The sequence below is a fragment of the Ranitomeya variabilis genome, chromosome 3 (assembly GCF_051348905.1).
Source record: "Ranitomeya variabilis isolate aRanVar5 chromosome 3, aRanVar5.hap1, whole genome shotgun sequence".
NCBI classification, from domain to species: Eukaryota; Metazoa; Chordata; class Amphibia; order Anura; family Dendrobatidae; genus Ranitomeya; species Ranitomeya variabilis.
The window spans coordinates 167,512,390-167,535,557 of record NC_135234.1 but is presented as its reverse complement, the minus strand read 5'-3'; the positions used below and the strand labels follow the sequence as shown (position 1 = coordinate 167,535,557).

At 43.0% G+C, this 23,168-nt stretch overlaps 1 protein-coding gene and 1 long non-coding RNA gene across 3 annotated transcripts in view; one reads left to right on the top strand and one right to left on the bottom strand.

The window, feature by feature from the left end:
- The window catches only part of CCDC80 (coiled-coil domain containing 80), a 174,962-nt gene extending 167,462 nt beyond the window's left edge, over nucleotides 1–7,500 (bottom strand). For both annotated transcript variants that reach the window (XR_013223771.1, XM_077294830.1), the window contains exon 1: nucleotides 7,162–7,500. The gene's annotated coding sequence lies outside the window, so the exon portion shown is untranslated. The remainder of the gene's footprint in view (nucleotides 1–7,161) is intronic.
- LOC143815539 (uncharacterized) lies at nucleotides 6,362–14,763 on the top strand. Its single transcript, XR_013223772.1, has 3 exons — nucleotides 6,362–6,424; nucleotides 14,589–14,652; nucleotides 14,734–14,763. It is a non-coding gene; the product is annotated as an uncharacterized LOC143815539 (long non-coding RNA).
- Nucleotides 14,764–23,168: the final 8,405 nt, after the last annotated feature.

The window sequence follows — 23,168 nt, the reverse complement described above, 5'->3', positions numbered from 1 at the left end:
GACATGCATCTACCTAAAAATACCAAAGAGAATTAGTCACTCCGCTTGGTACCGATATCGTCAAATTTGGTTCTTGGCTCATGGACTAAGAATGCTGGCACCTCCAGCGAGGAGTTTCATGTGAGTGGATTCAGGGCTGGCATATAGCCATTAGAATTCCGGCTCCACCGGAGAGGAGCTGCGTGTTTGCATTTGACTGCATGACCACTATCTGCTCTACTAAGTAGCTGTGTTCCTCTGTGAGCTAAACAGGGCACAGCGTTCTCTTTGCTAACAGACTCTGTGAAGTAACAGAGTTTGTTTATACTACTAAATTGTACCGCCATATCTAGCAGCAGTTTCTTTCCTGCACGGTGGATCCCGGGTTGCGAACGCACCTACTACTTCTAATAAATATATATTCGGTGTGTTCCGCCAACCCTAGCACTCTTCAGTTTAATTTTGTTCTAAAGCCGTGCGGCTGCCATACTGAAAGCCCCGCTGCCGGGAGGAAATGTACTTTATTACTCGGGTTTTCAGTCACAGAGTTGCAGCTTCAGTCACCACTCAGTACATAGTGAGCGGGGGCTGTAACGGTACCCCTACACTGACTGACAGGCCGCTGTACAGTGGTTCAGTCCAGAATCGTCTCTCAGACAGTGCCAGGGTGTGGTTACAGCTTCCGCTATGTAAGGTGACTGAAGCAGCGCCGACTGCACCTCTATGACTGAGAGTATGAGGCTGGTAGCCGGGCTTTCAGTGTGGCATCCACACGTCTTTAGAATGCTAGTACCCTGCAGAATTTCCCCATACCTGCAGATTAATAATGTTTTGGGACATGATAGGTCTCCTTTAAAGGGGTATTATAATCTAACATATGACATAAATGCCTTATAGGTTTTATTAATTCCATATCCAGGACCCCCATGTATCTGAAGGATGGAGTTTACTTGCTCACCTGGTCTTAGTCTAGAAAGAAAAAGGCCATGCATCTGTGTGTTTCTCTCTGCTGTAAATGGAGGGAATCTGTCAGTAGGATTTCACACCTCAAACTGACTGGAGTAACATTTCTGGTGATGCACACGGAAATCCATGCCATATATGCGCCAAATTCATTGAGTGGGGTGCACTTGTTAATGAATTTAGTGCACCTTATTGGCGCACAAAACATCAGTCTTAATGGATCGGGGGCTTTAGTTTTTGGAGAGGTTGTCCCCCGAGTTACCAGCTGTGCATAAATTCATGAAAAGTTCACAAAAGACAGGTGCTTTATTCTGCTGCCCATTGTGTCCGTCAGAAAAAAACAACCTTCTTGATTTTTTTTTAAAAACATCCTGATGTTGTGTTATGTCAGGTCTTATACTCCAGTCACATCTGGAACTGCAGTCACTGTTTTACTATTACATCATAGCTTATAGTCCAGTCACATCCAAAGCTGCAGTTACTGTTCCACTGATACATAATGTCTTATACTCCTCCAGTCACATCCAAATCTGCAGTCACTATTCAGCTGTTACATTCTGTCTTATACTCCAGTCACTTCAAGAGCTGATGTCACTGCTGCGGTCATCATAACTTTTACTCCAGTTACATCAGAGCTTCAGCAAATATTCTGCTGTTGCATCATGTCTTATCCTCCTATCACCTCCACAGCTTCAGTCTCTATTCTACTGTTACATCATACCTCAAACTTCAACCACATCCAAGGCTACAGGCCCTATTCTGCAGTTATGTCATGTCTTATACTCCAGTCACCTCAAGAACTGCAATCACTATTCTGCTGTAACATCATGTCATATACTCCAGTCATAGCCAAAGCTGCAGTCACTATTCTCCTGATTCATTATGTCTTGTACACCAGTCATATCCATAGATGTAGTCACTATCTCCTGTGTCATTGACTAATACTCCAGTCACATCCAGAGCTGCAGCCACTTTTATGCTGTTGTATCATACCTTATCATTCAGCTATATCCAGAACCATCTACTGTGGCTTGTGAAAGTATTCACCCCCTTGAAATATTATATATATATATTGTTACATTAAAACCTGTGTTTAAATTTTTTTTTTTTATCAAATTTGTGTGCGAAACATCAGCACTAAATAGTCTAAGTTGGTGAAGTGAGAAAAAATAGGCATAAATTACATTTATGGGATAAAATAAATACAAATTGTCATGTGCATATGTAGTCAAGTATTTTGCTATGAAGCCCCTAAAAACTTCTGGTGCAAGCAATTACCTTCATAAGCCACATGCTTAGTGAAAGGAAGTCCGCCTGTGTGCAATCTAAGTGTCACATGATCTGTCAGCATATACACAACTTTTCTGAAAGGCCACAGAGGCTGCAACACTATTAAGCAAGAGGCACCACTAACCAAACACCATGAAGACCAAGGAGATCTCCAAACAAGTCAGGGACAGAGTTGTTGAGAAGTACAAGTCAGGGTTTGGTCAGAAACCAAAGGTAACCCTGAAGGAGCTGCAAAGTTTCCAAGCAGAGACTAAAGTATCTGTCCATACGATGACAATAAGCCGTACACTCCATAGATGTAGCCTTTATGGAAGAGTGGACAGAAAAAAACATTTACTTACACACAAATATTGTAGGACTCATTTTGAGTTTGCCAAAAGACATGTGTGAGACTCCTCAAATGTTTGGAGGAAGGTGCTGTGGTCAGATGAGACCAAAATTGAACTTTTTGGCCTCTAAGGTAAACCCTATTTCTGGCAACAAACCAACACAGCTCATCACCTCAAGAACACCATCCCCACAGTGAAGCATGGTGGTGGCAGAATCCTGCTATGGGAATGTTTTTCAGCAGCAGGGAAAAGGAAAATTGTCCTAGTCAAGGGGAAGATGGATGGTGCGAAATACAGGGATATTCTTGAGCAAAATCTGTTTCAGTCTGTCAGTGATTTGAGACTGGGATGGACATTTACCTTCTAACAAGACAATGACCCAAAGCATACTGCTTATGCAACACTAGTGGCTTAAGGGGAAACATGCAAATGTTTTGGAGTAGCCTAGTCAAAGCCCAGACCTTAATCCAACTGAGAATTTGTGGTCAGACTTGAAGGTTGCTGTTTACCAGAGGAAACCATCTAACTTGAAGGAGCTGGAGCAGTTTTGCATTGAGGAATGGGCAAAAATCCCAGTGGCAAGATGTGGAAAACTCATAGAGACTTATCCAAAGTGACCTGCAGCTGTAATTGCTGCAAAATGAGGCTCTACAAAGTACTGACTTTAGGCGGTGAATGGTTATGCACACTGAAGTTTTTAGTCATTTTGTCCTATTTGGTGTTTGTGTCACAAAAACCAGAACATCAAATGTTCACAGTTGTAGGCATGTTCTTTACATGAACTGATGCAAACCCTAAAAAACCCCAAAACAATGAGATTCCAAAGTGACTGTATAAACAACCTCACAGTATACCTCACAGTGAATGCATCGCCATAACACTATATACACTTTGTTTATTCTATCTTTTCAATTCTGTATTTTTTGTGATTCTTGGGCATTGTGCTGAGGGCATGGCACAGAGGCATGGTTTTTAAAATGGCCATGGCTTCAGTCTGTGCAAATTTGCCACTGTACGTGATTTGTGGTCCAGTTGTCCAGAAAATATGCAAGAGTAGGTTGGCAATTGTGGTTGTCCTACAATGACAACTTATAACCTTTCCCAAGGTGGCAGGCTGGCATAGGGCTTGTCCTGGACTTTCTCCATCAGATTCCTGGATAATAAATGATGCATTGTCAGTGCGCCTCATTTTTATGACCATGGTGTTCCTGGTTGTGAGATCCCTAGGATTCAGATGCCTGGATATGCGCTAAAATGTAATTACAGGATTACCCCTTCAAATGCAACTATAGTATAAAATCTTTATGGACTTTGTAATGTATGAACTATTTTTTGCATATGGACCAGAAAGCTCGGACTCACTGCAGATCTCCTGACCAGAACTCATAGCCTCATAAGAGGCAGTACATTTGGGTCGGGAGATGAGCAGTCAGTCAGACATTTCAGCCTGCATACAGACAATTTAATAAGTCCTTCTGTACTTGGTCTAGGGATCTGTTACCCGGTTTAGGCTGCCTAATCTGAGAGCAGCATAATGTAGGGGAAGAGACTCTGATTCCAGGGATGTGTCACTTACTGGTCTGCTTTCTGTAGTTGTGATAAAATCACTAGAATGCTAAAAACCTGCAGTCAGGTAGTCCTCCATATTCATGAGATCTGTATAACCCCGCCCCACCATCGATTGACAGCTTTCTGCCTATGCACAGTGCATACAGAAAGTTGTTGATCAGTGGTGTGGGCAGCGTTATACAGATCTCAGCATTCAGAGAACTGGTAGATCTACAGCAGAGAAAACAGTTTTTAGGCTATGGCCAGAGAGAAATGGCCAATTATGCAAATGACACTCTGATCAGAGTTTGATCCGAGTGTGAGCTTAGCGTGATATGATTCTCTCTGATGAGAAAATTGTAGCACACTGTGAGGAGCAGATGGAAAAATATATCTTCAACTGCACTCAGATGTCATCCAAATGCAGTCCGATATTTCCACACATCCAGAGACTTGAATGGGCGACTGGCATCTGATTTGAAAGTAAAATGACAGCGTGCTGCAATTTTTTTCAAGAGATTCTGTCCCATTGAATAACATTGGTCCGATTTTGATCCGATAAATAAATCGGATAGCACTTGTTTGATGTAAATGCTGGTGGGAGTGAGCCCTTAATCAAACTATAACAACCAATAAAGAAGATGAGACATCACTGGGATCAGGGTCTCTGTCCCTACATTATGCTGCTCTCAGACAACGTAGCAAAAACCTGGTGACAAATACCCTTTAAGATGATATTGCGCTTAATAAGTATCATAACCCAACACGTCAGGTTAGTCAATATTTGGCCTCCTATGACCCACACTTAACATTCAATACCCAGTACAATGCATTGCTTTGCATTAAGGATACCTACGGTTGTGTATTTAACACATATTATACTGTACATTAGGCAATAGGAATATGTTATCAGATTTATTAAGCAATGATCCATATTTGAGAAACACACTAATGATTGTCAAACATAAGACATTCTACTTTTTCTATTACTTGCACATCAATGCAAATCTTTGTTGTTATAAGTCTCTTTGTACCATAATGAATTCTGTTTTCAGAAGAACCAAGACCAAAATATGGATTTGTTTCCAAACCTCAACTTAAAGCCATTACTCTTTACTTTGTTGCACTTACACGTGTTACTTTAAGTCTTTGTCTTTGATCTATAATACTAACAACAATATTTATTATTATTTTTATTATTATTATGCTAGCTACCATAAACTATGGTCTCGAGTCCTCACTGATGAGCTGCACTAATCTCTTTAGTACTGATAATAAAATAGTGAGAAAACCTTGAGTCACATACACAGAAATCACAGCTTAATGCTACAGTAATGAAATCTGATCCTGAACTTTGTACTGGTGCTGAGATGAGAAATGTTCTTGTAACAAAATGGTGTTAAATTGGCCTTCCAAATTGTTTATGTACAAAGCCCGGAAAAATTCAGTCCGGTTAGACATACGATGACATGGTTCTGGGATTACCTAGGAATAGGCCAGCAATATGTGACTGGTGGGGATCAGATCTTGTATCCCCCTCCACCAATCAGCAGCAAGAAAGGAGCAAGGAGGACTAGGATGAAGTATCAGATGCAGCATCATGCAGGAGGGCAGACATTAATGACTAACCCTAAGGCTAAGGTCACACGACCGTCTTCTCTCCATCCGAGAAAATCGGTCCGATTATGATAATCAGAGTTTGATCAGAGGGTGATCAGAGTAGAATCTGATTTTCTCGGAGGTGGAGGTTAAGAAAATATCATCTCCTCCTTCTCAATGATGTCACCCGAATGTGGTCCGATTTTGTCTACTGACCCATTGACAGGAATGGGCAAGTGCCATCCAAATCGTGCATGCTGCTATTTTTTTCCTAGGATTACTCAGTCCAAGGATAAAGTTGGAGATGTGCACAGCCCTTTAGAATAACCTAGGTACGTGTTTTATCCCTCAATACCACAGATAGCACTCATCCGATTAAATGGCGTCGGAGCAAGATCTAAGAATAGTTCATAGACGTTAAATGGTTCAATTCTATAGTATCAAACTGGGTTCCGCTTTATCGCGATTTTACCCCCCACAACAGAAGATCTTTTGTTTTTTACTTCAACCATTTTCCATAACTTATGGGACAACTCCCCTAAGCCTTTAACTGACAATACAATTCATCTAAAAGGGGAAGGGACTTGCCAAGTCTCGGCCCCTATCTCCAGGGGCCCCACATCAGCTGCATGGCCTGCTCATGTGTTTCCAATCCTCTTGGCTTTCTTGTGATTTTGTGCTGACTTTGTAGCACTGTCAACACTTCAGCATGCAAGGTAGGACAGCGTCGATATACACACATACTGTATATATATATATACACACACAAACATATATATATATATATATATATATATATCACTTTTGTATTGCCCTCAGATAAAGTGGTTACATTGAATATAGACCATTGCATTTTACTATCCCCCTCCATATAACATCCCACTGAGTCATATATGTCTCAACCCTCCCCCACTCCCCCAACATTTCTCCGTACAGCTGAACATTTGGTTTTGGAGGTCTGTTTTGGCTCTTTGAACAAATACTTCAATGTTACTCATTAAGTTCATGCAGTCAGCTGTATCAATATAGTTCAACATGAAAATTAAGGTTATTTGCTGCGTCTGGGGCCAATTCTTTTTCAAAGGGTTAAACTTCTCTCTATAGCAACTCATTGTGACTCGAGTAAAGTAAACCGTCCTGGTGGGAAAATGCAGAAGAAACTGCAGAATAAGGGAATAATGGCTTACATCTGCTACATAAAGTTTCCCTGCAATATGTATTGTGTATAAGGCACTTCTGGCGACCATGCTTTCCAGAGTTTTCTACAACTTTCCAGTGTTTCATTACAGTAGTGCATGAACATAATGAACCTCGGAAATCATGTCGAAAGCCTTTGCTAACTATGCTCTTATGTACAGAGTCTGGTGATCCTGGACAGTATGGATAATGTGGGAGTCTATAACCAGTGCAGAACAGACATTGAAAAGAATGGGGATAAGATATTTGATATTACCTTGTCTCGTCTGCTAGACTTCACACCTCCATTTCTAGGTGTTGATGGAATCGATTGTCCTCCTAAAGCATCTGCTAGTTTAGATGTTTAGAGTTTTCTTCCTCATTTTCTTCTTCTTGGTCCTTTGTTTGAAGGAGGGATGAGAATGGATTGAGAGACGGACACTCCTGACTGAAGGAAACGACACAAGTTTTTCTTTGACCAGTGTTTATTCTTCTCCTCGACTCCTGTTTCCTGTGCACTTTTAATATTTCGTTTCACTGAGAAGAGTTTAGAGAGGAAACGTCTACTCCACCATTAAACACATTCACACAAGATCTGCAGTCTCTGCAAGCCAGAGAAAAAAATTGGGAAGAATTTAACTGATCAGCAGAACACCGCCTCCTGCCCAATGGAAGCAATGAGGGAGGGCTGAGGACTGAGATTTACTTATGGGGCTGAAACATTACACATCACCAGAAAGTAAGGAAGCATGATAGCTAGTAGCTTCACATCCTACATTGCATCGCTCTGGATTTGTTGGACATTTAAACAACTTTTGAATACTCCAAATTCTCAGAACTTTGTCATCCTATAGTATAAATAGGTGCACACAGTCCCGATATAGAGGCTTAAAACTTCACAATATTTTTTTACGACTCAGAAATTGAGCAAAAATATTGCAGCTTTTGGCATTTACTCTTCAGTCCAAGCCAGCTAGGCCAATATTGTCGTAGCATGGGTGAAGTATGGGCAGGACGGCGATTGGCTACCTCCAGCCATTAAATTCATGAAAAGTTACCCTACGTCGAGTCGTAAAATTCATGAAAAGTTATCCTACGTCCATTAGTAAAATTCATGAAAATGTACTCCAGTAACTTACTCCAAAAATGTACTCCAATTCTTGACTGGAGTAAATTTCAGGCAGTAGCGCATGCCTCTTGAGAGATGTACATCATTCATTAAGTGGAGTGCCTTCAATGAATTAGGCACATCGTATTCCATAGAGCACATTCATTTAGACTGGTGTACACAATGCCAGTCTTAAAGAAGGACCTTTCATTAAATTTTTCATGTTGAACTGGAAATTATCAATCAAAGAACTTGATACCTAATAAGTTATTTATTCTTAAGGAAGTACTCCCATTAGGGTTGAGCGAACCTGAACTATAAAGTTCAGGATTTGTACCCGGCACCTAGTGTCTGGTACCGAACCTCGAACACGGACTTTTTTTTACCAGAAGTTTGGTTTACTGTTCGGGTTCAGATGCCAAATAACATTTGTTGAATGGCTGCAGCACAGCCAATTAACAAGCTTTTAGGCTGTGGGCACTTCCAGAGCAATCACAGCCACGTCAAGTATTGGTATGGTTGTGATTGGCCGCTGCACCACGTGACACGGACTGTATAAATGCCTAACCAATTTTTTCTCCTCTGCATCTATGTCTGTGGGAGTAGTGTGCCTAAACCCATTTTTTTTCTAATTTGCATCTGTGTCTGTAATAGTACTGTGTGTAGAACCAAATGTTTCCACTCTGCACCTATGCCTGTGGGAGTAATGTGAGTAAAAACAAATATGTCTACTCTGCACCCATGTCTGTGGAACTGATATGCGTAAACCAATATTTTTCTTCTCTGCACCCTTGTCTGTGATAGTACTGTGTGTAAAATCAAATTTTTCTACTCTGCACCCATGTCTGTGAGAGTAGTGTGCCTAAAATTTTTCATTTCTACTCTGCACATGTCTGTGGGAATAGTGTGAGTAAAAAGTAATTTTTCTAATCAGCACCTGTGTCTGTGGGAGTAAACTGTGTAAAAACTAATTTTTCTACTCTGCTCCCGTGTCTGTACCAGTAGTGTGCCTAAATTTGTTTTCTACTCTGCACCTGTGCCTATGGGAGTAGAGTGCCTAGAATTTTTTTTTCTAATCTGTAAACATGTCTGTGAGAGTAGTGTGCGTAATAAAGAATTTCTGTAATCTGCACCTGGGTCTATGGGAGTACTGTGCCTAAAAATCACTTTAAGAAATAAAGAAAACATCAAACATCGTGGCTTTGGTGTTGCTGGTGTTGCATGCCTGTAATATACTGTAGTCTGGCGCAGTGTGACTGTAATACAGGCTGGCTAGCATGCCTGTTATACCGCCTGGTTGAGCGTGTCATAATACAAGCTGGTGCAGCGTGTCCTTAATACATCTCTTTCACAGTTCATAACTTGATGGCTTTTTTCCGTACACTCATTGACAAATTCGTGTTTTTATGGTGATCTGTAGTCAAAAATTCATAAAAGCAGACAAAATTAACTAATTCAATGACCATTCACAGTTTCACTGTACCATCCACGTGTACAGTATGTGGTAGTCGTGGTAGAGGTCTTCACCTTCCAAAATGTTTAAAATCCAATCCACTTCACAATCTCTTTAAATTTGTCCTACATTTTTTCAGAGGTCATGACTGTCAAGTTCTTTTTATTGTCATCTTGTTGTGTCTATCGGTATCATCTGCTGTAAATGAGTGTTCATTCTTGTCACATACATCTCTTCCACAGTCCATAATTTGATAGCTTCTGTCCATACACTCATTGACAGACTCATTTTTTTAATGGTAATCTGTAGTCAGAAATTCATAAAAGCAGGCAAAATTAGCTCATTTAATGACCATTCGCAGTTTCACTGTACCATCCACGTTTACTTGGTATTCGTGGTAGGGGGCCTCATCTTCCAAACTTTTTAAAATCCAATCCACAATCTTTTTAAATTTGCCCCCCAATTTTTTTTTGCCAAGTCAAGTTCTTACTTTTTGCCATCTTTCTGTGTTTCTTGTTGTCTCATATTGGAGTAAACTACAGGATGGTAGTGGGACAGTTCACTCCCTCCAAGCCGGGTCTTACAAGTGGCCCATGGCCTCAGATTCCATTTAAAAACCCTGCAGCACAGGGTTGGGTGTGTCAGTTTTGGTTTGCAAACTTGCAGAGCAGGTGGCTCTGCAAAGCTCAGTGGAGTAACACGGAGCCAAGTACAGCCAAAAGGCCTGGCACTCCTCAGTGTAGCACGGTGATGCAGCTGTGAGTTTTGCCTGGCTGGTTATCAAAAACAGGGGAACCCACACAGGTTTTTTTTTAATTATGTATTTACAGTGCAAGGGCCGGCTGATGAACACTCCCATCCACTGCTCCTGCTCTCGCTGTTATTAGCGGCAGCAGGTGTCAGCTGATGGAAACTGTAGTCCCATCATCTGACACCAGTGACCAGAGGTAACCTCGATTACGTCACCGCCAGTCACTGATGCTGCGCTCGCAGCTGGTCAGTCACCAGTGGTTCTCAGCCTGGACAGTCACATCTTGGCTCCATCCAGGTTAAAAACTATTTATCCCCCAGACATGGTTTATGACCTGGGACAGAGAGACAGACAGGTGAGGGAAATTTTTTGCTTTTATTTTAGTTTTATTTCAGGAGAACGAGGGCTTCGGTGGAATAGGCGTTATACTCACCTAACTGTGTTTGTTATTTTTAAATAAAAAATGAAAACTGTGTTAAGTCTTATTGCTAATAAAGGACTTTATTCTGGCTGTGTCTTTATTTACCATATAACTATAGGATTAGTAATGGATAGGTGTCTTACAGATTCCTCTCCATTACTAACCAGTGGGCTTGATGTCACCTGACAATACAAAGGTGACATCAACCCCACAAATATGAACCCCACTTGCCACCACTACAGGGCAAATGGGAAGAGTCGGGCAAAGCACCAGAATTGGTGCATCTAATAGATGCGCCTTGACTAGGCAGCTGCCAGCTGCTATTTTTAGGCTGGGGGACCTATATCCATGGCCCCTTACCAGCCTGAGAATACCAGCCCTCAGCTGTCTGCTTTAGCAAGGCTGGTTGTCAAAACTGGGGGACCCTACTCCATTTTTTAAATTATTTATTTAAATAATTAAAAATAAGATGCTGACCCTTCTATTCTTAATAACCAGCTTTGCTGAAGCTGACAGCTTCGGGATTGCAGCCCCCAGCTGTGAGTTTTGCTTCACTGGTTATAAAAAATACAGGGGAACCCACGCAGGTTTTTTTTTACAAAACTTATTTATTTATAGCGCAGAAGCGGCTGATGAATACTCCCATCCACCGCTCCTACTCTCACTGTTATTAGCTGCAGCAGGTGGGACCTGTAGTCCCATCAGCTGACACCAGTGACCAGAGGTAAACTTTGTACCTCCGATCACGGCTGAGTGCTGACAGCATGGGAACCGTGGCTCTCTGACCGGCAGGGATGATTTCACTGACGATCAGAAGCACTATGCCGGTGTTTCCCATGCACATCACCCAGCATGGGAAACACCGGCTTTTGTGCTGTGTACTATCGGCTCTATATATGCAAATTCGGCTATCGTGAGCCGAACCGAATATTGAAATATTCGCTCATCTCTATCAACAAACCCTTCCTGTCAGCTGTCAAAAGTTCAGAGTGGTGGAGGAGTGGTAATGGTATGGCTAATACAGGTCCTTCTCAAAAAATTAGCATATAGTGTTAAATTTCATTATTTACCATAATGTAATGATTACAATTAAACTTTCATATATTATAGATTCATTATTCACCAACTGAAATTTGTCAGGTCTTTTATTGTTTTAATACTGATGATTTTGGCATACAACTCCTGATAACCCAAAAAACCTGTCTCAATAAATTAGCATATTTCACCCGACCAATCAAATAAAAGTGTTTTTTAATACCAAACAAAAAAACCATCAAATAATAATGTTCAGTTATGCACTCAATACTTGGTCGGGAATCCTTTGGCAGAAATGACTGCTTCAATGCGGCGTGGCATGGAGGCAATCAGCCTGTGACACTGCTGAGATGTTATGGAGGCCCAGGATGCTTCAATAGCGGCCTTAAGCTCATCCAGAGTGTTGGGTCTTGCGTCTCTCAACTTTCTCTTCACAATATCCCACAGATTCTCTATGGGGTTCAGGTCAGGAGAGTTGGCAGGCCAATTGAGCACAGTAATACCATGGTCAGTAAACCATTTACCAGTGGTTTTGGCACTGTGAGCAGGTGCCAGGTCGTGCTGAAAAATGAAATCTTCATCTCCATAAAGCATTTCAGCTGATGGAAGCATGAAGTGCTCCAAAATCTCCTGATAGCTAGCTGCATTGACCCTGCCCTTGATGAAACACAGTGGACCAACACCAGCAGCTGACATGGCACCCCACACCATCACTGACTGTGGGTACTTGACACTGGACTTCAGGCATTTTGGCATTTCCTTCTCCCCAGTCTTCCTCCAGACTCTGGCACCTTGATTTCCGAATGACATGCAAAATTTGCTTTCATCAGAAAAAAGTACTTGGGACCACTTAGCAACAGTCCAGTGCTGCTTCTCTGTAGCCCAGGTCAGGCGCTTCTGCCGCTGTTTATGGTTCAAAAGTGGCTTTACCTGGGGAATGCGGCACCTGTAGCCCATTTCCTGCACACGCCTGTGCACGGTGGCTCTGGAATCGGTCCTTCTCCACAATCTTCCTCAGGGTCCGGTCACCTCTTCTCGTTGTACAGCGTTTTCTGCCACATTGTTTCCTTCCAACAGACTTACCATTGAGGTGCCTTGACACAGCACTCTGGGAACAGCCTATTTGTTGAGAAATTTCTTTCTGGGTCTTACCCTCTTGCTTGAGGGTGTCAATGATGGCCTTCTTGACATCTGTCAGGTCGCTAGTCTTACCCATGATGGGGGTTTTGAGTAATGAACCAGGCAGGGAGTTTTTAAAAGCCTCAGGTATCTTTTGCATGTGTTTAGAGTTAATTAGTTGATTCAGAAGATTAGGGTAATAGGTCATTTAGAGAACCTTTTCTTGATATGCTAATTTATTGAGACAGGTTTTTTGGGTTATCAGGAGTTGTATGCCAAAATCATCAGTATTAAAACAATAAAAGACCTGACAAATTTCAGTTGGTGAATAATGAATCTATAATATATGAAAGTTTAATTGTAATCATTACATTATGGTAAATAATGAAATTTAACACTATATGCTAATTTTTTGAGAAGGACCTGTATTTCCTTGACAATTCCTAGGTCTTCTGCATTGTGGGTGATCAAGTTTTTCTCTTCATTGCCACTCATCAGTGCAAAGCCGGAGGTGTGATATGGTTGGGTGAGATGTCTCTGACAGAGGGTCTGAGGAGTAATGAATCTTCTTGTGGAAAGTGCCAAAATGGTGTAAGGAGACATATAGGCCGTGCAATGCTCCACTGAGAATTTACCTATAGTCCTATAGAGCAGCTCTGTGATGGGGTACTATGGACTGTTCACAGCATATCAGTACATCTACCTAATGTGCTTCAATAAACTGTAAAATGAATTCAACAAGTGTGAACTAGTCTACAATCAATGGTTGTTATTGTTTGGAAGACCAAAGGAAATCCAGTGCGTTACTAGATGAATGTCTCTAATAAAGAGGCCATTCAGTGTAATGCAAGTATTCTCCACTAAATCAACAATATGGTGGAAGGATAGCTCTTTAGCATATCATCAGATGCATATGAATTAGATTGGTTCTCCATCCTCATAGTTCTGTATAAAAGCTGCAACTACATAAAAAATAAAAATAAAATAAAAAAATAAATGTGGAATGTGCATCCAAACATAAGTAGTGTTAAAAATAATTCATTACGATCTCAATATTCTCACTCGTTACCGAGAGTCCCATATTGGTACTCTACGGGTCCCTATATTTCTGTGAGTGTTAGATTATGTCTCGGCATGAAAGGATGTGTGCATAAGGGCTTATGAAAAACATGCATTTATCCTGTTGTTATAATTCCATAATCTATTTGAATGCCAACCACATTTAGACCTTTAGAACTTAGGTCGGTTTCACATTTGCGGTTGTGTCCGCAGCGTTTCTTCCGCAAATATCCGCATGCGTTGTGTATTCCTATCTTTAACATTAGGGACGCATGCGTTTGCGATCGTTCGCGTTTTACCGCGTTTGACGCCGCATGCGTCGTTTCGTCGTCTGCGGCTTTTCGCGGAAATGCAACATGTAGTAATTTTTAGAGGCGTCAATTTGCCGCCTGGAAACGTATGCGGTCGATTGTGCAAGGAATGCGCCAAAAAAACGCATTGCTGTCTATATGAACGCATGCGTTTACAAGCACATGCGTTTGCTTGCGTTCGAGAACGCGTGCGTTCCACAAGAGAAAAACATGTCTAGACACTGATTAGCCACCCCCCACATACAAGGTGATAAAGGGAGGGAGTGGACAGTTGCAGGTCACTTCGCAGCAGACAGAGAAGCTTTCCAGACGCAGCAGAGCAGACACAGGAAGGAATCTACACTCAGAACAATGTGAATATATCCTATCCAATGCCTTTATTTTCTATTTTCTGGCTCTACATGTCCTAATTTCTGCCATTTCTTTCTTTCTTTCTGCATGCATCAGAATGTCTTCTTCTTCTGATGAGGAGCAACGTCCTGGGCCTTCTGAAGTAGAACATGTCAGTGAGGTGAGTACTTGCCTCCTCAGATTGGTAAATATTCACTGTCACATCTACACATATGACAATTTTGGTTTTTAATTTTTTTAGAGCTCTTCTTCTACTGCGGCTGAGACTGGGCAGGAGCAGCGGAGTCACGGTCGGGTGGCAAGGCGGTAGCGTGTATGTATACAAGGCTGACTGTTTACTCTAACCTCACTTTACCATTCTTGAATCTCCCTTTCTCTACTTTCCTCTTTCTTTACATTTTTCTTCTGGACTCCTTTTTTATCTTGACTTTCCTTATTCATGCCATTTCTCAGCCTCTGTTTTCTTTCTTTTCCTTATGTTAATGTATGCAACATTTAATGTCTTCATTTATGTTTTATGTTCCAGAACGGGATGAGGACCTCATTGACAACAATATCCTCATCTCCCTGGTCCATGAGCGAGTTCCGTTGTGGGACACCCGGGATCCACTGCACTCAAACAACGTGACGATCCGGCGCCTATGGAATGAGGTGGCCATAGCGATGTGGGATGGCTGGGACAACGCCCCGAATCGGGTCCGAAGTGCATTTGGTAAGTATTGCAATGCAGTGTGAAGCAGCAGAGACCTTGGGCGTGCTCACACAACTGTGTGTGATGAAAGAAACTCTCAGGAGTTTCTCTCATCACACACAGTTGTGTGAGCACGGCCAAAAGTCCTTTTTCTGACCTTTTTTTTTTAACAGTGGCCAAAGTGAAAACACGTTGGCGTTCGATGAAGGACCGCTTCAACAAGGACCTGCATCAAGAGAGCCGTGTTCCCAGTGGTTCAGGAGCAAGGATCAGAAAATACAAATACCATCGCGTTCTGGCATTTTTAAGACCGGTCCTTGCCCAGAGAACGTAAGTATTTTCCCCTTGCATTTGGTTGTATTGTATTGCCATAATCTGTATATTTCTTTTCCACAGGATTTTGCGTCTGCTTAATTCTTGGTATTAATTTTCTTTTTTCTTTTTTCACATCACATGGAGCACTACTGTTGGCCCAGGTTCTGGAGCAGTCCTTTATCAGACAGCCACGGACCCGTCCCAGCCATCCAGCAGCGCTGCAGCAAGTGGGCCTGCCACACTAACTGGAGACCAGGAAGCTGGTCCATCAGGTGTTCCCCTTTCCCAGTCCTCTGCCACTGCCTCTTTTTTTTGGGGCTCCTCCCGGCAGCGGCAGAGGGCATCGGACAGGTCCCTCATGCCCGAGTTTTTGCACTTGAGCTCGGTTTTTCACGAAGGACTCAAGGCTTTGGGTGACCGAATGGATATTTCACTTAGCCACATGAATACACGTATCCAGGAGGTCACCAAAAGCCTTGGCCAAGTAAAAGCCGACCTCCAGAGGCCAGCCCATCATTTTTTTAACCAAATTGAGCAGGGCATGTCGGAACACCTTACTCCTGATCTTCAGCTGAGTGTCATGCAGGCCTGCAATGCTGCTTACATGCAGGCTATGCAGCAGAGTCGGTATTTTCAGCAGACAGTGGCGGCATATCCACCTGTGCCTTCACTGTCACGATTATCCTCAATGCCGACCTTTGCTGCATACCACTGAACGGCCACCTCTATTCCTAGCAGTGCTGGACACCAGTACAGCACCACCACCATGCCGAGTGCTGTTGGACAGCCGCCACCACCATGACAACCGCTTCTCCTGCTTGGACCTCCTCCACTGACACCACGATGCAGCAGGACCCTGGCATGGCCTTCCGTACCACCACCACCACGATGCAGCAGGACCCTGGCATGGCCTTCCGTACCGCCACCACCAAAATGCAGCAGGATCCTGGCATGGCCTTCCATACCGCCACCAGTATGATGCAGCAGGACCCTGGCATGGCCTTCTGTACCGCCACCACAATGCAGCAGGACCCTGGCATGGCCTTCCGTACCGCCACCACCACGATGCAGCAGGACCCTGGCATGGCCTTCCGTACCGCCACCACCACAATGCATCAGGACCCTGGCATGGCCTTCCGTACCACCACCACGATGCAGCAGGACCCTGGCATGGCCTTCCGCTCTACGAGCGCTATGGACTCTGGCATGGCTGCACGTTCTATGAGTACTATGGACTCTGGCATGGCTACATGCTCTACAAGCACTATGGACCCTGGCATGGCCTTCCGCTCTATGAGCGCTATGGACTCTGGCATGGCTGCACGTTCTACGAGCACCATGGACTCTGGCATGGCTGCACGCTCTATGAGCACTATGGACTCTCGCATGGCTGCACGTTCTACGAGCACTATGGACTCTAGCATGGCTGCACGCTCTACGAGTACTATGGACTGTGACATAGTGCAGCCGGACCCTGACAGGTCACCCACCACGACCATGCCACATATATGAACCCACTGAGGCTTCCCAGAACCTGGCAATCCCCCCCCCCCAAAAAAAAAAAAAACAGCGGACTCTAAGTATTCCTCCCCCTTCACCTCCCAGTGTGTCTGTAATGTCAGGTTTGTCTCACCCTTCCAGTGCGTCTCAAGCCTCTCGTGTGTCAAGCCCCATCCCCGAACTACCAGACCCCACTAGTTTCATTGCCCCTTCTCCTGCCACCTCTGCGTCGTCCACAGTTATCCAGGCCTCAGTGCTTCACACCCCCCGTTTACATCACTCTACCCCAAGCCGGCGCAGTTAAATAAATATGTTTGTTATTAAAAAAAAAAAAAAAGTTTTTTGGGCCCAATTATGTTTGGTTTAGTGTGTCTTTCGCCGCCGGCAACACACACCGTGAGCCAAATAAGAAACTTCGCCACACACTTTATTTTTTGGCCACATCATATCTCCAGTAGTTAGCAAATAAAAGACTGCAGCTTTGTGTGTCTTTAGTATAGAGATATGAGGTGGGCCAAAAAATTAATTAATGTATTATCTCCATAATCTCTTCCTTCTGCTTAGTCTGTGACTAGTGTAGAAGTCTGAAGAGAAAATGGCGGAAATACAATGTAGAACTATACTCAACAGGTCAGGTGTCAATAAACTCATTAGTTAGGACACCTGACCTGTTGAGTAGAGAACTGCCTTGTATAACCTCCATTTTCTCTTCTGTGTACGTAATCTATTCCACACAAAGTGAAGGGACAATGGTGGTCATACACGGCATATCTATGCTCACCTGCACAGGTGTCAGAAATAGTGAATTCATGAGGCTGTTTATGTGCATCATGAATTCATTATTTCTGACACCTGACTTGATGACTATAGATCTCTTTAGTGTGACAGTCATTGTCTCTTCAGTCTGTGTTCAATGGATACTGCAGAACAGAATCAGGATGCAATGACGTCAACAAGCTTACCACTAAAGCACCATGGCCGCCGTCACACTAGCAGTATGTGGTCAGTGTTTTATATCAGCATTTGTAAGCCAAAACAAGGAGTGAACAAATTATAGGTAAATTATGATATTAACATAAAAACTAGCACCTCTGCCTTTATCACCCACTCCTTGTTTTGGATTACATATACTGATATTAAAGACAGACAAAATACTTCCAGTTTTAGGACAGCCTTGGTTTGTAGAGGAAAACCATAGGCGACACGGTCAACACAAACAAAAATAAAGTTTATTAATGAGACATATTATTCACATTTAAGAAAATTACTTGTACATATAAAATTACAACAGGACACTTACACAATATTGTCCTGCCATGCCACACATCCAATATCAGAATCAAAAAAGGCAGCAAATTGGTCCCGCATGTGGCCAACTTCAGCAGTTGACCGCAGCGGGTGATGCTGGTAATCGGGCAGTGGGTGTGCAACTGGTTCATCCAGTTCAATGTTGGTTTTCTCCTTTGACATTATATAATTGTGCAGAACCACACAGGCTTTGACCACGTCGTCGACTGTCTCCATTTTTAGATTAATGGCTGATGCAAGAATACGCCATTTTGAGACTAGAATGCCAAAGGTACACTCTACTGTTCTTCGGGCCCTGGTCAGTCTGTAGTTAAAGATCCTTCTAGTGTGGTTCAAGTCCCGACTGGAATATGGCTTCAGTAGGTTTTCACACATCTGAAAGGCCTCATCCCCAACCATAACAAACGGCATCGGTGGACCTTGAGTGTTGGGGAGCGGTTGTGGCCGTGGAAAATTAAAATTTTTTGCCATACACACGGCGGCCCATATCAGAGTTCTTAAAAGTCTGGGAATCGTTGCCACGGCCAAAAGCTCCAATGTCCACGGCGATGAAGCGACAGTCCGCATCGGCTATTGCCATGAGCACAACAGAAAAATATTTTTTGTAATTGAAGTACTCAATTGATAATGCAGATGTGCTTTCCATCCACCGCTCCCAAACAGTTGGGGAAATCACACACATTACAGAATTTTTCCGCAATTTCAAGCCACATTTCCGCGGTGGGTAGGGGTATAAACTCTTCCCGGAGTACATTCCACAAAGCCCGGCAGGTGTCCGCAACTATTCCGGACAGGGTGGATATTCCAAGCCAGTATTGGAAGTGGAGGGATGATAAACTCTCTCCGGTTGCAAGAAATCTGTAAGAAAAAAAAAACAAAAAAAAATTACAATCTATTCTATTTATGGTGTGTTTACGCTAAAGACAGAAAGGAAAATACCCAAAAAATACATGTCAGAACACCCAAAATTTGGACTGTCATTGGTTTAGATTTGGAACGTACCTTAATGTAACCAGCAGATGTTCCTCAGGTAGAATCGCTCTACTGGGTGTCCTGTCTCCGTATGGCTCCTTGGACACGAGCAAGCAAATCCCCGAACGAGTATTGCGACATCCTTGTATATTCATGGAATTTCTCTGGGTTGGCATTAAGCTCGCCATACAGCGTGTGATAGGCTCCACGGCTCTCACGTAGTTCGATAATGGGGTGTCTCCAAAAACGCCTACAATGTCTCCTTCTCCATCTTTCGCGATTTCTGTCTTGCTCCCAAGCAAACGCACAGGCAAGAAACAGCTTGATGCTTAAATCCAGGTTGAAATAAAAGCTCTCCATGCGAAGATCCATTCTGACACAGCATACAGGAGCAAAATCTGAAGATTTTAGCTGTTCAAGGGTCTATATATTGAGATCCCATAATACACGCCCTCTGTAGTCCCATTTGCGGTTTCTGGTTATCTCGATTTTTCTCCTGTAAATTTTGTCACCATGCGCACCAAAAACGCAAACGCAGGAAAAAACGCATAGAAAAGCGTGCAAACGCGGCGTTTTTTTAACCGCATGCGTTTCCGCATGTGTCTAAAAAATGCCGCGTTTGTACACGTTTCCAAGCGTTTTTTCCTGCACTTGCTGATGCGGATTAAACGCTGCGGATTCGAACGCCAATGTGAAACTAGCCTTATTCAGATGATTGATTTTTGTCATATGCAAAACACGGTCCCAGTTTCAGCAATGTTTTTAATCAGAGTGTGTCAGTTTTTACCAAGCAGTTTCTCAAGCTTCTTCTATCAAAAAGTTTGGCAAAAACAGTGAGCACATGGATAACATCTGTGTGTTGTCCAATTTTTCCATGGATCTATAGACTTGCATTGGACTATTTGATCTGATGCTCTAATTATTATCGGACAAATCTCCGTGCTTTTGTGCAGACCACTTGGTCTGAATCAAAGTCAAGGTCTATGACCGTTGCTGATCCTACAGTGGAAACATCCATCTCGTCAGTCAAGAGTTACCGTATTCTCATTTCATCATGATATGATAAATAAGAAAAAGAAGCACATTAATTGAAGTCTGTGCACACCCAAAAGTATTGGAAATGACAAAAAATGTATATATTGAAATATATAGCAATATAAATACAGTAAAAAAACACAAAAACATGTGAGCAGAGCTTACACAGGTTTTTTTTTTTTATTAAACATAGCTACTGGTTCATTTTCAATTGAATTGAATATACAGTGGCATGTAAAAATGTGGGCACCCCTGGTCAAAAGTATTGTTATTGTGAACAGTTAAGGAAGTTGAAGGTGCTTCAATACTCTAATACACATCACCTGATCTGTGTCATCCAATAAGCATTGAAGTTTATACAGCTTGCAGTTGGCAAATCTGCATAAAAATGATGATGTGGTCAAATACCCACTTGCCTGATATTTCTAGACACAGTATGTAGATAACATTAACCCCTTTCTGACATCTGACGTACTATCCCGTCGAGGTGGGGTGGGCCCGTATGACCACCGACGGGATAGTACGTCATACGCGATCGGCCGCGCTCACGGGGGGAGCGCGGCCGATCGCGGCCGGGTGTCAGCTGCATATCGCAGCTGACATCCGGCACTATGTGCCAGGAGCGGTCACGGACCGCCCCCGGCACATTAACCCCCGGCACACCGCGATCAAACATGATCGCGGTGTACCGGCGGTATAGGGAAGCATCGCGCAGGGAGGGGGCTCCATGCGGGCTTCCCTGAGACCCCCGGAGCAACGCGATGTGATCGCGTTGCTCTGAGGGTCTCCTACCTCCCTCCTCGCCGCGGGTCCCGGATCCAAGATGGCCGCGGCATCCGGGTCCTGCAGGGAGGAAGGTGGCTTACCGAGTGCCTGCTCAGAGCAGACACTTGGTAAGCCTGCAGCCCTGCACAGCAGATCGCAGATCTGGCAGAGTGCTGTGCACACTGCCAGATCAATGATCTGTGATGTCCCCCCCTGGGACAAAGTAAAAAAGTAAAAAAAAAATTCCCCACATGTGTGTAAAAAAAAAATAAAAAAAATATCCTAAATAAAGAAAAAAAAAAAAATATTATTCCCATAAATACATTTCTTTAGCTAAATAAAATAAAAAAAACAATAAAAGTACACATATTTAGTATCGCCGCGTCCGTAACGACCCAACCTATAAAACTGCCCCACTAGTTAACCCCTTCAGTAAACACCGTAAGAAAAAAAAAAAAAAAACGAGGCAAAAAACAACGCTTTATTATCATACCTCTGAACAAAAAGTGGAATAACACACGATCAAAAAGACTGATATAAATAACCATGATACTGCTGAAAACGTCATCTTGTCCCGCAAAAAACGAGCCGCCATACAGCATCATCAGCAAATAAATAAAAAAATTATAGTCCTGAGAATAAAGCGATACCAAAATAATTATTTTTTCTATAAAATAGTTTTTATCGTATAAAAGCGCCAAAACATAAAAAAATGATATAAATGAGATATCGCTGTAATCGTACTGACCCAACGAATAAAACTGCTTTATCAATTTTACCAAACGCAGAACGGTATAAACGCCTCCCCCAAAAGAAATTCATGAATAGCTGGTTTTTGATCACTCTGCCTCACAAAAATCGGAATAAAAAGCGATCAAAAAATGTCACGTGTCCGAAAATGTTACCAATAAAAACGTCAACTTGTCCCACAAAAAACAAGATCTCACATGACTCTGTGGACTCAAATATGGAAAAATTACAGCTCTCAAAATGTGGTAACGCAAAAAATATTTTTTGCAATAAAAAGCGTCTTTCAGTGTGTGACGGCTGCCGATCATAAAAATCCGCTAAATAACCCGCTATAAAAGTAAATCAAACCCCCCTTCATCACCCCCTTAGTTAGGGAAAAATAAAAAAATAAAAAAATGTATTTATTTCCATTTTCCCATTAGGGTTAGGGTTAGGGATAGAGTTAGGACTAGAGTTAGGGCTAGGGTTAGGGTTAGGGCAAGGGTTAGGGCTAGGGTTAGAGTTAGGGCTAGGGTTGGGGCTAGGGTTAGGGCTAGGGTTAGGGCTAGGGTTGGGGATAGGGTTAGGGCTAGGGTTAGGGCTAGTGTTACGGCTAGTGTTAGGGCTAGTGATAGGGCTAGGGTTATTGCTAGGGTTAGGGCTAGGGTTAGGGCTAGGGTTGGGGCTAGGGTTGGGGCTACGGTTAGGGTTGGGGCTAAAGATAGGGTTAGGGTTTGGATTACATTTACGGTTGGGAATAGGGTTGGGTGTGTCTGGGTTAGAGGTGTGGTTAGGGTTACTGTTGGGATTAGGGTAAGGGGTGTGTTTGGATTAGGGTATCAGTTATAATTGGGGGGTTTCCATTGTTTAGGCACATCAGGGGCTCTCCAAATGGGACATGGCATCCGATCTGAATTCCAGTCAATTCTGCGTTGAAAAAGGAAAACAGTGCTCCTTCCCTTCAGAGCTCTCTCGTGTGCCCAAACAGGGGTTTACCCCAACATATGGGGTATCAGCGTACTCACGACAAATTGGACATCATCTTTTGGGGTCCAATTTCTCCTGCTCTTCTTGGGAAAATACAAAACTGGGGGCCAAAAAATAAGTTTTGTGGGAAAAAAAGATTTTTTATTTTCACGGCTCTGCGTTGTAAACTGTAGTGAAACACTTGGGGGTTCAGAGTTCTCACAACACATCTAGATAAGTTCCTTGGGGGGTCTAGTTCCCGATATGGGGTCACTTGTGGGGGGTTTGTACTGTTTGGGTACATCAGGGGCTCTGCAAATGCAACGTGACGCCTGCAGACCAATCCATTTAAGTCTGCATTCCAAATGGCGCTCATTCCCTTCCGAGCTCTGTCA